This window comes from Phascolarctos cinereus, unplaced genomic scaffold, assembly GCF_003287225.1.
Source record: "Phascolarctos cinereus isolate Bilbo 61053 unplaced genomic scaffold, phaCin_HiC Scaffold_5;HRSCAF=322, whole genome shotgun sequence".
In the NCBI taxonomy this organism is placed as follows: Eukaryota; Metazoa; Chordata; class Mammalia; order Diprotodontia; family Phascolarctidae; genus Phascolarctos; species Phascolarctos cinereus.
In genome coordinates, this window is record NW_027555958.1 from 181,194,129 (window position 1) to 181,203,746 (window position 9,618).

Here is a 9,618-nt window from a genome sequence, read left to right on the forward strand (position 1 = left end):
AATTATGAAAGTAATTATGTCAGTGTTATAAGACATATTACAGGAGTTTCAAGTGAAAATATAACATTGGTAATGTACCCTTCTCTAAGATAAGTTGAGAAGTCTGATGGACATGCCATCTAGTTAAATGACAGACTGGAGTACAGAGGAGGGGGTAAACTTGAGAGCAAAAGGGAGGGGTGCTGATGGACAGGCAAATGATCCCTAATCCTGGATAGCTAGAGGCCAGTAGGGTCAGCATGATGACGAACCACAAACAATGCCCACAGGAGAGAGGGCACCAGGTCACCCACACAGCTGCAACTACACTCTTTTCTGCCTGCAAAAAGTTTATATGGCTCAGTTCCTTTCTCACCATTAACACAAATTGGCCCACAAGCAGTACCCTTCGCATGTATGTAACATGGTCATGCATGAATCAGTGTTTCCTGACACATATACATGGTTTTTAACATTGTGAAAAGCTTGACACATTGATATTTAATTAGTCCTTTCTCTCTGATGGTTGGCATTCTTACACAATGGTATAACAATTCCACCCATCTGATTTATATAGTACATGACCTCAGAGCATGGTTTCTGTGTACTCCTGCCTAGAGGTGGGAGGATGGAGTAGGAGGCTTTTCAAGGACCCTTCAAGGCCCATGACTATGACAAGGTTTGAATGAATTGCTGACTTGGAAAATCTTTGGTCCTAAATTTAGGGCTATTTTTTGGAGCTGGCCAAAATTGATTTACAGAACTTGGCATACCACATCTCACACTGCTGCCATTGTCAAGAAAACCCTGTCCTAGCCTTAGGTAATGGATGTAGCAATGTAAGAGAATAGAATTCCCCAGTGCTTTGGACTATCTTACTACCATCATATATAGCAAAGAAGCCCTAAGGGAAACCTCATGAGGTGAGCCAAACAATAACCAGACGTTCCAGCTGAGTTGGAACGTTCTCAATTGGGAGTGTTTGCTGGAAATGAGCTCCCTGGCCTGGGGCCATATTTTCTCACTATGCTGTTTCTATGAGATTCGCTCACTTGTGGTGAAGCTGGTGGTGATGGCAGTGTGGCACTTGATAGCGTCAGACCATGACAGGAGGGGAGCCCTGGATCCTCCCCTTGGATTATTTGTTCCTGTGAGGGGATGAGTTATGACATGATCTGTGAACGCTTGGGAATTGCATCTGGATTCTGACAATCCATCACAGCATTGATGATAGGAGAAAATTTAATTCTTTGGATAGAACATCTTAGAATGATCACCTCTTTCAAAACTTTCTCAGCCTGGTCCCAAAGAATCCTTACTTCCTTCAGTTTTGTATTGCTATATATGAGCACAGAAACAATCATCAATCAACAAGCATTTAAATACCTACAACATGTTGGGCACTGTGACAGGGACTGGTGATACAACAACAACAAAAATTCCCTGTTCACAAGGAGCTTACATTCTTTTGGGGGAAAACTAGAAAGCACACTGCTAATGGAGATTGTCAGGCTCATGCATTTTTTGTTGTTGTTGTTGTTGAACATCGATGCATTTAATGGACATCTATTTTCAAATATTGTCACATCCTTTCATTCAGCATTTATTTTTGTCAGATTACCAGATTATCAAAAAAATAATCTGGATGCAATATTACAAGAAATTATTAAGGAAAATTGCCCTGAAGTTCTAGAACAAGAAGGTAAAGTAGAAATAGGAAGAATCTACTGATCACCACATGAAAGATATCCTAGGAAGAAAACTTACAGAAATGTCATAGCCGAGTTTTAAAATTCCCAAGTTAAAGAGAAAATATTGCAAGCAACAAGAAAAAAAATTAAATACAGCAAAAAAACCAATCAGGATCTCACAAAACCTATCTGCATCGACACTAAAAGACCATAGGTATTGGAACACTATATCTCATGCTTTCTTTGGTCCCAGACGTTGAACTGGAGAGGAAGAAAAAAAATTAATAAGTTCACAGAGTTTAGAGCCAGAAGGGGCCTTAGAAATAATCTCATACAATCCACTCATTTGGGGAGAAATAAGGAAACCAGAGTGCAGAACAGTGCCTGGTTCATAGTAGGCAATAAATAGATGCTTACTGATCAATTGATTTGCCCAAGCTAGGATTCAAATCTAAGTTCTCTAACTACAGATCCAGGGATCTTTTCCCTCCTCACAAGAGATGCTCTATTATTTGGGAATTGATTCTCCTGATTGTAGGGGAGTTAAACATGGATTTCTGTACAAATTTCTGTGCAACTGCCTCTGTCATACATCTTTTACCTCATTGTTGAAGGCATAATGGACTCAGTAGTATAATGGACACCCATCTCTCTTTGAAACAGAGTCAGAATGACATAGTTAGAAAGGACCTTAGAAGACACTGAATCTACCCCTTACTTGAATAAGCCTAAATGTCTAATTCCAAATCATAGACTCATCACATTTAAGAATTCAAAGGGATTTTTGATATCAACTTGACCAGCCTATAACCAAGTAACGGAACAATGAGCTAAGGGTCTTTTCTGATTCTGTGATTCTATAACTTCAGCCACAAGTTAAAGAGCAAATTAAAGTAAATGTGAATTGAGAAAAGTCATGGTTGAAGACCAAAGCAGCAGAAGGAAGGAGATGTGAGAGATGTAATATGGCATCCAGAAGCCAGGAAGACCTGGAAGCAAGGAAAGAAACAAGCATTTATTAAGCACCTACTGTATGCCAGGCACTGTGCCAATAACTTTACAACTTTGATCTTCACAACAGTCTTGGGAGGAAAGTGTTATCATTGTCCCAGTTTTGCAGTTGAGGAAACTGTGGCAGACAGAGGTTAAGAGAATCATCCAGGGTCATTTAGCTAGTAACTATCTGAGGCTATATTTGAATTCAGATCTTCCTGAGTCCGGCCCAGAACTATATCCATTTCACCACCTAGCTGGGTTCAGATTGAACTTGAATTCATGTCTCACCTTTGAATCATAGTAGGTGCACTTAATCTATTGATACCCCAAACTGCTGAGACTATAACTTACACAGCTGGTTCCAGTCTTCATTGGTAGAGGGACTTTCTTATCTGAGAGCTCTTTGTACAAATTTAATCACAAATTCAGTCCAAAAACAAACAAAAATGACATTGACAAGTCTTCACTGTTCATTACTTCACAACCCCATATCATCTACTTTATGACTCCACCTCTGTAGTGAAATTGCAATCTTTAAGATCAACATTATCATCCTAATCACCAAATCTAATAACCTGTGTTCATTTCCTACCCTCTTTGACTTCTCCACAGCTTTTAACATAACTGAACACTTCCTCTTTACTTGATACTCTTTCCCCCCTTGACTTCAATCACACTACACCCTCTCCATTCTCCTCCTACATCTTGGTTTCCTGTTTTCTTCAATTGTACCTTATTGAGTTCTAGACTATCTCCCTACACAATCTCATTCACCTTGGTCACTCTCTCTAGGCAGATGCTTCCCAGACATAGGTGTGCATAAAGCATGGGCGTGATGTGCTAGCCCCTTAGGGTGAGCACTACCACTGACCTTCAGGACCCTTCTCCTCAGGACCAATGGTGAAGCTCACCTTGAGGTATTCTAATGCCCTTCTCCTCCCTCCCCCAATTCATGCCTATGATCTTGAATCTGTATCTCTTGACCCACTCTCTCTTTTGAACTCCAGACTAATATCTTCAGTTACCTTTAGGATATTTCCAAATGGATATCTCATAAACACCTTAAGTTCAACATGTCCAAAACTGAGTTTTATTATCTTTCCCCAAACCTGCTTCTTCTTCTTCTGACTTCACTAATTCTGTTTATTATCATTCACCTGGTCTCCTGTGCTCATAACCTTGGGATTATAACTCTTCACTTTCTGTCCTCTCTCATATGGAATCAAACATTAAGACCTCTGTAGCATCTCTGGTACCTGGCACCCTCTCTAATGCACTGCCATCACCCTATCATGGGCTGCCATTTTCCACCTGCCTAGACAATATTAATAATAGTTCTTCCTACTTTCAATCTTTCTTTTCTCCTATCTGTCCTTCATACTACTACTAGAATTATATTCCTTATGCATATGAAATCTGTGTGTCACAACAGACTAGGTTCAATCTTGAGAGAATCTCTACTAATAATCTCAGTGAGGCAATATGGTACAGTGGAAAAAGAACTGGACTTGGAGTCAGGAGAGACACAGGTTCAAATCCCACTTCTGATGCTTAATACTTCAGCTTTTTGGGTAAGTCACTTAACCTCTATAAGCCCTGCTTTTCTCATTGTAAAATAAAAGGATTGGATTCAACCTATAAGGTCCCTCCCAGCTCTTAATTTATGATCCTATGATTTTTCCCAAAGTGAAGGAAATCCTAGGAATATCAGAATCTTCTTGTAAATTACTCCCCTCCATATACTCTGTGGTCTAGTCACACTGGCTTACTTTCTATTCCTCAAACACAAGACTCCATCTCTCATATCTGTGTCTTTGCTCTGACTATCCCTCATGCCTGGAATTGCCTCCAATTCTTGAAATCTCTAACATCTTTCAAGACGTAGCCCAAACTCTACTTTCTTCAGGAGGACTTTTCTGATCCCTGCTTCCCCCAGCAACTAGTACCCTCTCCTGTATGGTTTTTGATCAGTTATTTCAGTCATGTCTGAATCTTCATAACCCCATTTGGGGTTTTCTTGGCATGGATACTGTAGTAGTTTGCCACTTCCTCCTCCAGCTCATTTTACAGATGAAGAAACTGAGGCAAACAGGATTAAGTGACTTGTCCAAGGTCACACAGCTGGTAAATATCTGAGGTCAGATTTGAACTCAAGAAGCTGAGTCTTCCTGACTCCAAGCCTGGTACTCTATCCGCTGAGCCACCTAGCTGCCCTCCTCTAAGGTAACTTTGTATGTACTTTGAATGTGTCTCATCTATACCTATAAATATACATGTTGTCTCCTCCATTAGAGTGTAACCTTCTTAAGGACACAGACCGATTTGCTTTTGTTTTTTGTATTCCCACTGCTTAGTACGTCTGGCACATAGTAGGCAGTTAATAAACTGATTAATAAATTAATAAAATGATTAGTTCATTGATTGATTCTTTTTCCTGAATCTTCTTCCTAGTGTCATGACTGAAGATATTAAGGGAATTTCCACTGTGCCAAAGGTAGGCCTTCTCATTAGTGACTTAGTTAAAACATGGAGTGAGACTGAAGCATCTGCACAATAATGCAAGTGTCAACACTGGTGTGACCACACATGATCACCTTCCCCCATTCCCACCCATCCCCAGACAAGACCTGTCAAAGCTCTACTGCACTCAGGCTTGAGCTAAAATGGAGCTCTGCCCCCTGATTTTGTTACTGATTTCACAAGTGTCTTGTAACAAAAAACCAAAAACCAAAAAACAAAAACCTAAGTATAGCCATTGGGGATCATATAATTAATATATCACTATCAGGCTCCAGTTTGTCTGCTTAAAACTTATTTTAATCTACCACCTAAGGGAAGACCCTATTTGACCTTAGCATTTGCTTATAAATACCATCCCAGTCAATTGATCTTAAGTTCTTAAGTAAATCATGATAATCTAGCAGTGTCAGCATCCTTATGGCAATATCCTGTGTGAATGTTTTCAGTTTTATTTTCTATTCACAATGTAATACTGAAATAGCACTGATAAGGTCAGAAGATGACCTTGCACAGAATTCCAAATAAGTGTCCTTTTTCTGTCTTTCTGTCTTCTTTCCCTGGGCAACTGAAATAAATAAAAATGCCTTTTTTTGGAGGGAGCTGGTTGGATAACTATAGCACACTATTTTAGAAAGCAATTTCTTAATAGTTTGCTTCTCCTTTGTTGAACTACAGTGAAAGTCTTTAATGGCTTTAGAATGACTTACAATCCAGTTTCCTCCTGCATTCCCCAATGTGCCCTACTCAGTTCTTTGCTCTTAAATATTTAAATATCCCCTTAGAGCAAAGATAGCTGTCAACATGGTTTTAACTTTCATTCCTCAACTAATGACAGCCAGATTTAAATGGAAATTAATTATGGAAAGTCTATTATCTTCCTCTTCTACCTGACTTCATCAAAATGAGGCAAACATTGTATACTTGTTCAACAGCTAATCTACTATGAGACAAAGAAATTCCGTTCTTTTATGGAAGGCTTGAGGCACAGTATTCACCCTTTCTCTACATTCTCATCTCAAACCTTGCATCTTGTTCCTATTAACATTTAGAAGATGCCTTGAGTAGCCATCATCTCTTTTGCAGGGAAATTAAATTTTGCTGGACTCTGAGTTCTGTTAGTGAGTTCATGTTTCCTGAGAAAAAAGCTTTCTTTTTTCACTTTATAAGACAGCACTGGAATTGTTCCTACCTCATACACAATAGTTTTTGATTTTCTATGTTACTTGAATTACAGCACTCCATGAAAGAATGGACTTTCCTAACAATAGCCTCATCAATGGCCCTTCCTTCTTATATTGACCCAAGTATAGATGGAACATTTACTTTGAATTTATTTCAGTCATGTTCTCTCACTTGTTTTTCCCTATAATCACTCCACAATTTTGTTGATGCCACCATTTTCTCAGCTATTCAGGCTTGAAGCCTTAGAATCCTCTTTGATTTTTCCCTCTTAGCTACAGTAACACATTCAATTGATTACCGATACCTCTTCATCTTCCTTTACAATCACTTTTACGCCTATCTTTTTTTTTTTTCATTTCCACTGTCCCTATACTAGTTTAGTCCATTATAACTACGTGCCTGCAGGATTTCAGGATTGCAAGTGATTGGTCTCCCTGGTTCTGCTCTTCTTACCTTCTCCCATTCCTTTGATCGTGTTATTCCCCCAAACAAAAGCTGCTTACAAAAGAAAATACAAGCTCTTTGGCCTAGTCTTCAACACACTGTATAATATGGCCCCCAATCTGATTGTGCAGTCTCATTGCTCACAATTTCTCTACGTTAACTCTTTACCATAGGCCAGCTGAGCTACTTTCTGCCACGCAGACACTGATTCCTTCTGTTTCTCCATGCTTTTGATGATAATGTTCCCTTACCTCCTTTAAATGTTATCTCCTCTGCAAGGCTTTTCCATCTCCATTTTCCAAATCACATACCTTTTCTTATCTATGTAGATCACTTTGGCTCTAGCATAGAGTACAAGCAGAAGAATCATACAAAATAAGCCTAGAAAAAATAGGGTGATGCCTTGATATCCAGACAAATGAGTTTCAACTTTACTCAGTGAGGTAACAAGGAGGTACTGATGATTTTTTGAGTACCAAAGTGACATTTAAGATTAAACTATGCATAGGAAAGATTTTCTGGTGGTAAAATGAAGGATAGATGGGAAGAAGGAAGGAGTAGGTGTGGGAACACATATCACGTGGGAACACATACCATTACAACAGTCCAGGTAAGTGGTAAAAGCCCGTAACAGAGTGGTAGCATTGAGAGTAAAGAGTGATTCATATAGGAGATGATGTGGAACCGATAAAATTGATCACTGATCAAACCTGAGAGGTAAAGGAAATGTCAGAGTCAAAGATGACACAAAAATTAAGAATTAGAAAAATAGCAAATGGTAGTACCACAGACAGAAATACACAAGTCAGATGAAGAAGTGTTTAAGAAAGCTAATATGATTGGTTTGAAATATTGTGATCCAGTTAACATTGTTTTGACTGGTATTGTTGGAGTCCCCAGGACGCATGTTTCAACTGTTCTACAAACTAGGCATTGTCTTCCTCCCTACATTCTTGATTTCTGGAGCACAGTTAGAATTAAGGAGATCCTGGATCTCTGTCCCTGATCTCCCATTCCTTATCGGGAAACCCAGAATCCTGATTTCAGCAGTCCAGGCTACTCTACTGTCTTCCCCCATAGATAATGGAGCAGTCTCATATAAGTGCCCCATCATCTCTTTGTCTAAAATGCTATTTAAGTTTGAGGCCTGACTGGCTTGGGGTCTGGGATTGGACGAGGCAGTTTGTGGCATCTGCGAGACACTAGACTGCCTATAAAGCTAGGACAGTGGGAAGGGAACATGCTATACTATCCCCCATTATTATCTATCTTCCGTCCATGGCTGCCATCCTTCTGTGGCAGTATCAATCTTCAGAAACAATTTTCTCCCCTTTTGTCCTAGAAATGTTAGTGTGGTTAAGTTATTGTTTTGTTATCTTAGATGTTCTAGTAAGTTGTTCAAGTGGAGAGGTCCGAAAGACAGGCGATATGGGTCTACAGTACAAAATGATGAGCCAGGCTAGCTACATAGACTTGGGAGTCACCCACTGAGCAATGGAGATTGTAGTCATCAGAATGAATATTCAGAAGAAGAGAGTGTTAAGAGAAGAGAAAAAGGACTAAGTACATATCTTTGGGGAAGATTCACATTAGGAAGTCAGGAAGAAGATGAGGAGCCACTGAAGGCAATGGAGAAGGATCAGTTACGGACACTGGAGGAGTTGCTAATCTGCTATTCTACTACCTTTTTAAAAATTTCCTTCAATTCAACAAGCATTTATTGAGCACCTATCTGGTTACCAACATTGTGCTAGAAGGATAGAAAAGAAGTTAAGACATGACCCCTGACCTAAAGAATTTATGAGTCTCATCAGGAAGATAAGACTTATGTACGTGAAACATAGAACCACTGAAGAGAATAAAGTGTCAACATGTGTGGTGCAGACATGTTCAAAATTGACTTGGAAGACCAGTGTAAATTTGGTGCAAAAAAATATGTGATGCAACCTTCTATAACCTGTACTGAATGACTGTATCACTACTTCAAATGCTGTGGTGAGAAGGATATTTGAGTTGCCTCCTGTATCTGTTTGTGCCTATGTAGAATTGGTAGCAGCTGTATCTAAGTGGTGTGATGGGATAGACAAAAAGCAAGCATGGTCAGATCACAACTATAACAACAACAACAATAACTTTAACAATAATGTTAATATAATATATGGTAATATATAGTAATATATTACTTAATTAACATGTTAATATAATAATAATAATAACAACAAATAATACCATTTATAATGCTTTGAGGTGTACAAAACGTTTTGCATGTATTGTAAAACATTGTGCTCAGTTTCCAAAAGGATATTGACAAATTAAAATATATACAAAAGAGAGGGATAAAAGTGATGAGGGGGCTTAGAACCACATCATATAAAGAGCAGTGAAAACCTAGAGTAGTGGTTCTCAAAGTGTAATCTGGCAAACTCTAGGGTGTCCTGTGCTCCCTTTTAGGGTGTCTGTGGGGTCAAAATTATTTTCATAATAATACTAAGATATGTTAATTTCCAATAAAGTAATTATTGACAGATACAACCTATATAGACCAAAGTTCTTTGTCCGGATCTTCAATAATTTTTAAGAGTATGAAGATATCCTTAGGCCAAGAACTCTGAGGATCCACTGGTCTAGAGAAACAAAGATTTGTCAAGGGTGGTGGGAAGAAAGTTGTAGCTATCAAGTTGGGTCAAATAAACCAGCAAGTTATCTAAGAAATGTATGAATGAGATAGGAAGTATGATGTAGTAAAAGAGAGCCTGGCCTTGGAGTCAGGAAGACCTAGGTTCAAATTCTTTCTCTAACAGTATCA